The following is an 8,629-nucleotide window of genomic DNA, read 5'->3' on the forward strand; positions in this document are numbered from 1 at the left end:
AAATTTGGCAATACACTCTGCTGCTGATGAGGAATCATAGAATCATAGAATAGTTAGGGTTGGAAAGGACCTTAAGACCATTTAGTTCCAACCCCCCTGCCATGGGCAGGGACACCTCACACTAAACCATGTCACCCAAGGCTTCGTCCAACCTGGCCTTGAACACCGCCAGGGATGGAGCATTCACAACCTCCCTGGGCAACCTATTCCAGTGCCTCACCACCCTAACAGGAAAGAATTTCTTCCTTATATCCAATTTAAACTTCCCCTGTTTAAGTTTTAAGCCGTTATGCCTTGTCCTGTCACTACAGTCGGTAATGAAGAGTTTCTCCCCGGCACCCCTATAGCCCCCCTTCAGATACTGGAAGGTTGCTATGAGGTCTCCACACAGCCTTCTCTTCTCCAGGCTGAACAGCAACATCCCCCCTGTGCTCTTCTGCAGCACATCTCCCAGAGAAACCTTGGCAGTGGCTGTAGTCCAACTCCTGCTTTGTTGATGTGAATTTATCTGGAGTTAGTTGGTTACATGTGATCCGTGACCAAGATACGAAGCTCAAGTACCTTCATCCCTGCCACACAGTTTCAGAACCTTGCACTGAGAGCTTTTATTTTCTGACATTGCCCATTTTCTGCTTTATGCTCTGGTGTAAGTTTCCTCTGGTTTTAGTGACAGAACAGAAAACGTGATGTAGCCTTAGCGGTTTTCTTCTTTGCATATATATGTGAGGAGAGTATAAGTTATCTCTATAACAAAAGGGCTGAAAATTAACTGCCTGTGCTGGTATTGTGCTTGTACAAGGGCACTAAATGAAAATGTTACACTAGCAGGACCATACAGTGGCTGGGGTTTGGTCTCAGCTCTGCGTGGGGAATCTGGCACCTTACAAAAGGGTATAAAATCAGATCTTCAAATGCTTTTTAAAGCACAGAAGATGTGGATCAGCTGCTTAAAACAGCATTGTCTGCTGCCAGTGCCCCCCCCCAGCACCACTGTAGAAGGGAAGAAATATCTCAAGCTTTTCATCTACCGGCCCAGGAATAGCCTTGTGCATCTCAAATGGCACCAGACACCTATGTTTAGGCATCTGGATGAACACACAGCTGTAATGGGATCTGAGACACAGAGAACATAGATTTAATTGCTTCAACCTGAGCTTGGTTCAGACTCAACCTCTTCCCTCTACAGAATCCTTGTCTGTCTCCTTTAATCACACGGGAAATCCCAGATGATTAACCTAGGGTAGCTAACTAGTTAGGCTATTAGATGCCCAACTTCCAAACAAATCCATTCCACCAGTATATCAGTGTCAATGTTCAGAAGTCCACAGTTATTTCAGGATACAAGCCTAAAAAAGAGAATAAAATCTCTGGGCAGGTGTTACTAAACTCTTGAAGAAACCTTTATTCAGCCCCAAATCCCCTTAGTTGCCAACAGAGAACGTGCATGTTATAGTGTGGTAATGGTTGGTTGGTTGCTTCTTTCTGGGCAGTTACTGTTTAGAGGGATATGGGCTGGTTGATGAGGCAGCCAGATTAATTGTGTGGTCCTTGAAAAAGCATATATTGTAGTTCTTGATATGTTACCCTGCCTAAATGGTTGTTTATCTCATTTCAGAAACGGGAAGGAGGCTTTTTGAAGTTGATATTATCTTACCACTATGTGCTGCTGCTCTAAACCAGCATCAGCAAAGACTGGGCTTAAAATGTTAACACAAACATGTAGATCTCGTTAACAGCTGGAGAGGAATGCTCTGAGAAACAACTCCTACAGATGAAAATTTCCCAACCCCTATATCCCAGCTGACAGCCTGGGAAGTAAGACTTTTTATTATGGTAGCATGGTATTACTTGCATTAGATATACTCTCTTTTTGTCCAGCTCTCTGGGCTGCTTTTGTTTCATTTGCTATTGAGTTATGCTGCATTAATTTAATAACAAGGGCTGCATTATGCTGCCCTTGTTACTGCTGGCCAGATAGAACAATGCAACTCTGCCCCAGTACACTTTGTTTTCAATACAACAGCCCCAGTGACCAGCCAGATGCTGATGAGCAGCCAATTCGACTCGTATCAGTGCATCTCTAGATAATGAAGTCAGGAAATCCTAATCTCAAGAAAAGGCATGTTGAACTACTGCACCCTTTGTGCCTTATCTCTTCTTAACAGGCCCACCTCAGTACAGGCAGAAAGGAAATGCAGGTGCTCTAGAAGTAAAAAAGTTCAGAGCATTCTCCCTCCTTGTTTTCAGCTAGTTTTAAGCACTATTTGAAATTTTGAACGATTTAAGAGTAAAATCTAACATTAGATCTGTTAAAATCCTGCACATTTCTCCTGTGTTTACTAGCCCCAAGCTCAAAGTTTACAATACTTAAAATTACATAGCAATATGCAATAACATTGCCCAGTGAAACATGAGTAATGCCCTGGATGTCCAAAAGCCTGTTTGCTTGTTTCAGCACTATCAGTTTATCCACAATATTTTCTTTTCCTATGAGCTCTGCCAAAATTACTTCATTCAGGGAATTCTGCTAACAGCCTTCTGCTCTTTCATGCAGGTAGATATTTGTTATAAGTGTTCATAGTTTTAATGCACACTTGTTTGTACTTTCTATCTAGAATTATAGATTTTTACAATACTATAAAAGCAAACCAACTGCTATTGTTACTCTCTGCTGTCTGTTTCGGGTCTGAATGCTAAAGTTATCCTGCAGATATTTGATGTGTTCAGGCTGAAGTCTTGCGTTGATTTAAAGCCCTACAAAGGAGAACAGACTTACCTGAGATTTGGGAATCTGGATGAGTAATTTTGTATTAGAAATCTGTTTTGTACCACTTTGTTTTATATGATTGCTTTTCCAGCTTAGAAGACATTAATTTTCATTCTTGTTTGTGCAAAGGACATAACTACCTGAGCCACATTTCTGTTCCAGAGCTTATTTGTATTACACTGGATTTAAAACTGATGCAAACAGACTAACCAAAGGTATTATCTACATTGAAAAGACTATTTTATTTCCATTTGCATCCTAACTACTGAAATAAATCCCTTTGTTGGCACTCTTTTAGGGAAAACAAGCAAATAACTTCCTCCTGTTGTTGGCATGTCATTAATGTGTTGGCATTAGCATGACGCATGATCATCCTTGCTTTCAGACGCAGGGCTGGGTTTACTTGATCAACTGTTGAGGCCACAACCTCCACCACTGTGAAGGTCACTGTGGGTTGCCTTTGCACTCAGTAGGTAACTCTTCAAGCCACAAACCATCTTATCTAAAATAGAAGTCTAAAATAGGTCTGGTGACTCATATCCCAAATGCCTGTTACTCTTCAGGGACTGTAAAGGTGCCAGGGAAGCTAATACAGTGGTGATGCCAACACCGTGAATATCTGAAGTTAGGTCAGGAGATTTTCCTGCTTGCTGCGGAGGCCCATGAGGAAGTTGTTGACACCAGTTAGCATCTGTGTCTAGGAATCCAGTCTAGATTCGCCCCTGGGCATGGGTACACTTGTGACAGCATTTTGGGACAGCTTTTCTTTTCTTAAATCAGGAATTAAATGGGTACTTGGGAGCCAAACTGGGGAACCCAGTGAAACCTGAGCTCCCTGGAAACCGCTCAGTACCTTTGAACATTGGGTCACTTATTTAGGTACTTTGGTAAACATACACATAAACAACAGCTACGCTCATGGTCATCACAAAACTGTCAGGAGCACAAATGGGGATGACTGTGATTTCAAACTCCACTGGCAAAGCTATGAAGGTGAATACTCAACACGTTATACAGTACTGACATGCTGTGTTAGCATACACCTGAATATTGCCACTAGCTTCAGCAGGACTACTTCTGATTGGCACCCTGAAGAGAGAAATTGGCCACAGAGCCTATCCCAGGCAGGGTTAGAGAATATTATGGGTGTCTGAAAGGGAAAACTAGCACGTAGGTTCTGAGCTAGTTCACTCAAGGAAATAGCCAGCCGAGAATGGAATAAAGAGGTGAGATGTTTCTTTCAGGGAAAAACATCATTTATGTGAGGTAACAGATGTAGATGTGAAAGTCTATGTAGTCTTCAGCTGTATTAAGAACATATTTCCTGACATTAAGTGCTGTATGCAAACACTCCAGAATAGGGTTAACAGTGGGAACCTTATTTGATATTAATGAACATGGTAAAGTATGTTACTCTATTCCCAGCACCTTTGAGCCTCACCTTTTGGGACCAGTGCTCCTCTGAATACATCGATATATGTGGGATAGATAGTGCAGAGTGGACAAGATGGTGCTCACTGGGAGTACAGATTGAGCAAACCAGGAGATGAACATGCTTTGGTAGGAAGCTTTGTCAGTAACAAGTGTCAGTTTAAAAGGTCATTAGACTTTACCATGGTTTTATGAGATGTGAGAATGAAGATATACAGTGATAAATAAGTCATTAGAAATACTCTTCTATTAATGGTAATCACTGTATACCTCATGCTAACATGACTCTTGAATTTCCAGATAGAAAGGCTAATAATTTGAAATGATCAATCCTTATTTAAGTCTTCTCCTGACATTGTACTATCTCATGAAGAAATTACAGTTCAAGACTTAGCTGCTGTAAACTAGTGTAGCTCCATTAAAATGGAGTCCACTTGAGTCATCCCCAGAGAAGGACATGCATAAACACATACTACAAGACAGAAATTTTGTTTGTAGACACATTCTGACATTGAAACCAATCCAGCTCCATCAAAATAGGAAGCTGAGCTTCAGCAATGTGTCATGGAGCAGCAGGAAACCACCCTCAGAAGACTTCTTCAAGGGAGGGGTTGCAGTATGGTGCAGAGCTGTATCAGGAGGGTTTAGCTGCTGGTAAATCAAAGTTTGTTTTTTGTGAGCTGCACCACAGAGGGAGCCTGAAAGACTGTGTTAGAAGCAAACCCTGTGTGATTTCCCCTCTTCCAAGGAGAGCATTGAATGGGGTCCTTTGGCTCCAACTGCAGTGATTTAGATATGTATTGAACAAATATGATTGTACTGAGCTCTGTAGTATTTTGATTGCCAGGACACAAGAATCAAGTAGGGTCTCCTGTTTCCAAAGACAGTGGGGAGAAAATGAAGTACTGCAGAGGAGCATCACATATACAGACCAAAAATCCTCAAGGAAAAAAGTTCTTTTTGAAAGTCACAGGCACATATGGTGACATGTGCTTCCTGATACACAAGTGGCTAGTCACTAAAGTGTCTCACAGAGCAGGGGAGTTAAAACATACTGACTAGAAAACAAAGCCATTTCCAGGGGGGAGGGAGCGAGAGATGGCTTTTGGCAGTAACAGGTCATGTTTGCTGCCAATGCTGCCTTTGATTCCAATTCAGAGATCCTGGGGTTAAACCAAGTTTGCAGGAGGAGAGCAGGTGCATAGCAGGGAGGGCCAGGGAGTGCTCCTGTTCTCCTCACATGTGGTGTTTGAGAGGGCAGATGTGCACCCAGTGAATAGCACAGTGCAAAAACCAGCACTTTGAAGACCCTCCGAGCAGGGAGCAAAATGAACAGGAAGGTTGCTTTGGTCCTGTCCTTGGCACTTACTTGTTTCTACAGGAACAAGTCCATCTGGCTGTTGTTTGATGGGCTGCTTGCTTGCAGTCTGCAGGGTGTGTGGTTTGCTGACACTGTAAAGGCTCTGGATGTGTGATAGAGCATGTGGCTGGGGAGCTGACAGCAGCTTCCTGCCTCTCGTGGCTAGTGACAGATAAATAACTGCTCAGCTACAAGGAGGGGGAAGAAAAATGTTTAAAATGTAAGGAGTCAGAAGTTTGCTGAGGGCAAATGCATCAGCAGTTCTGGAAAATAAGCAGCTTTATTGGGTATTTGTAGGGGAACTTACTGCAGAAGGACAGCGATGCTTATGGGAGCACATCCAAGCACCGGCACGTAGCTGGAAACAGCAGTGGAGCTCAGGGCAACATCAGGCAGCCATTCAGTCATCATTCTCCACATGATCTCTGCTATTTGTATCAGCTGGCTCCCAGACTGACAGAAAAGTGCAAACCCATAGATGGAACAACAGGGTATTGGGAAATCCCCAGTGTGATGAAGCTTGAAAATATCCTTGCTGTCAGGAGAGACACTTCCTATACAGAGGGGATACATTGAGGCAATTAGGTGAAACTGACGTACTTGCTCAGTCTTCAGAATCATATTTAAAATTGGAATATACAGATTATAGAATCATAGAATGGTTTCTGTTGGAATGGACCTTAAAGCTCACCCAGTTCCAACCCCCTGCCATGGACAAGGACACCTTCCACTAGACCAGGTTGCTCAAAGCCCCAACAAACCTGGCCTTGAACACTGCCAGGGATGCGGCAGCCACAGCTTCTCTGGGCAACTTGTGCCAGCACCTCACCACCCTCACAGTGAAGAACTTCTTCCTTATATCTAATCTAAATCTCCCCTCTTTCAGGTTAAAGCAATTGCTCTTTATTCTGTCCCTACAGGCCCTTGTAAAAAAATCCCTCTTCAGCTTTCTTGTCAGCCCCTTTAGACACTGGGAGCTGCTCTCAGGTCTCCCTGGAGCCTTCTTCAGGCTGAACAAGCCCAGCTCTCTCAGCCTGTCTCCAGAGCAGAGCTGCTCCAGACCTCTGAGCATCTCTGGGGCCTCCTCTGGACTCACTCCAACAGGTCCTTGTCTTCCTTATATAAGTGAAAGTGTTCTTTCGTATCTGAACTGCTGGCAAACCTTGGCACAGTACAGCACTGGTGTGGTTTATCTTATGAAAGTCTGATCAAGTGTTCGGTGTAAATCTAGCTTTCTTTCGCTTCTCTTGAGGAACTCCAGAGTTAGTGCCCATGAGAACAGAATATGGCTTAGAGGCAGTTTCCTTAAGACTGTTCCCAGATTAGCAAGGGTGTGGGGCACCAGACAACCACCATCCAAGCAAACAGGTCACAGGATGCACTTCAGCTGACAAAGAACATGACTAGAAACTGGCCAGCTTTCCCTTTGGTGTGTAAAACGAATTCCAGTATGGGTTTCAGGGTTCCAGTATGAGATTCAGGAGATACTTGTGATACACTGCTCTTCTGATGGGCTCGTCCCCACCGGCTGTGAAGTAATCCATCACTGCTGACTAATGGTGGGTGGGATGTATCTATCACTCTTCTGAAGTAAATTTCCTTTGGAAAATGTCAGTGACTGCAAGGTGAAAACACTTTGTATAGGTAACTAATCATTAAACGAGACCTGACCATAGTACAGGGGGCAGAGCACTGATCTGAGATAGGAGAGGACAGTTGAGGGCACACTGTGACAATCCACTCACTCCTCATGACCAAGGACTGTGAATGCCAGGCTGTGAACTCTCCTGGCAGGAGGATTTCCCCCTTGTTTTCATGGGGAAAAAAGTGCAAAGTTTTTGTTTTCATTGTAGCAGAGAATGGAGAAACTTTTGAAATGGCAAGAACCGTGAGATGGGAAAGTTGCTTCCCATGAAGGCTCAACCAGGAACGTGTGCTGCCTACTAAGATGCAAAGGGCAGTCTACACTTCTGGTGTACAGAATGGCCCAGCTTTTCTGCAGGTTATGTAGGGCACTCAGCAGTGCTTCCAAGTCCCCTTCAGCAATAAGAAAAGCATCTGAGGGCTCTTTGTGCTTTCCCTGAGCAGTGCTTTGTACCAGGAGCAGTTCACTGTGGGAAATCCAGTTTCACTGTGTCAAATGGGTGCCAGTGGTCTCCAGAACATTTGCAGCTACTGGGTGAAATTGTAGTTAAGAATTTCAATGGCTGGTTAGGAGACTGCATTTAGTCTCCAGTTATAAATGGGTTCAGCTTAATTTCTAGATATTAGATTGAATATGGTCACATTTATAAGGTTCTAGTCTGCATCTGAATACTAATTTTGATACCAAGGGCAGTGTTACATTGCTCTCTGATGAAGGTTGGGAGTTGTTTCTGTCCAACCACTGGGGATCTGCTCCATGCCTCCTCCTTCTCCACAAGCCTTTCCACCCTCTCCCCTCACCTCCCAGCCCTGATTCAGATCACTTCTGACCTAGGCCCTCTACTCTATCACCCCAGTACCCATACAGCTCAGTAACCCCAGGATCCCCTGCCATGCATGCCTGCAGCTCTCCCTTCCAGTTTCCCCTTCTTCCCATGAGATGGCCATATAACCATAGTCCTCCACAAACTCAAATTTATGCCTACTTAATGCTTATTTATAGACATTCTCTTTAGTTTTTTTGGTAATTTTTAAGTTAAGGGGACTAAAACCCGAATGTTTTAAGACTACTCTGATTTTGCTCCAGATTTTGTTCCTTTCTCATGTCTGCTGCTACATATCTGCAAATCATGGACTTTGTGCTGTGTTTTGACTCTCTTTGCTCAACTGTGAAAACAGCCTTTACATGATTTATCTTGAGAAATGCTTGTCTTTTGCTGGTAGTGGAAGCCGTGTGTGAGGCACCTCCACAGCACTTCTTGTCTTCCTACTCAAGCTCTCTCTATTGTGCTGTGGGTGATTATGTTGTGGTACAAGACTTTTCCTACTTTATTGCTGAGCATAGAGGTGGACATCTTCACCTTCATTCCTTGTAATTTCAGATGTGAAATGAGGAAATAGGATTCAATTGCCTAAATTGAAGGCAT

This window comes from Neopsephotus bourkii, unplaced genomic scaffold (genome assembly GCF_033783945.1).
Source record: "Neopsephotus bourkii isolate Nb327-2 ecotype Australia unplaced genomic scaffold, CSIRO-AGI_Nbou_v1 NB_1600, whole genome shotgun sequence".
NCBI classification, from domain to species: domain Eukaryota; kingdom Metazoa; phylum Chordata; class Aves; order Psittaciformes; family Psittacidae; genus Neopsephotus; species Neopsephotus bourkii.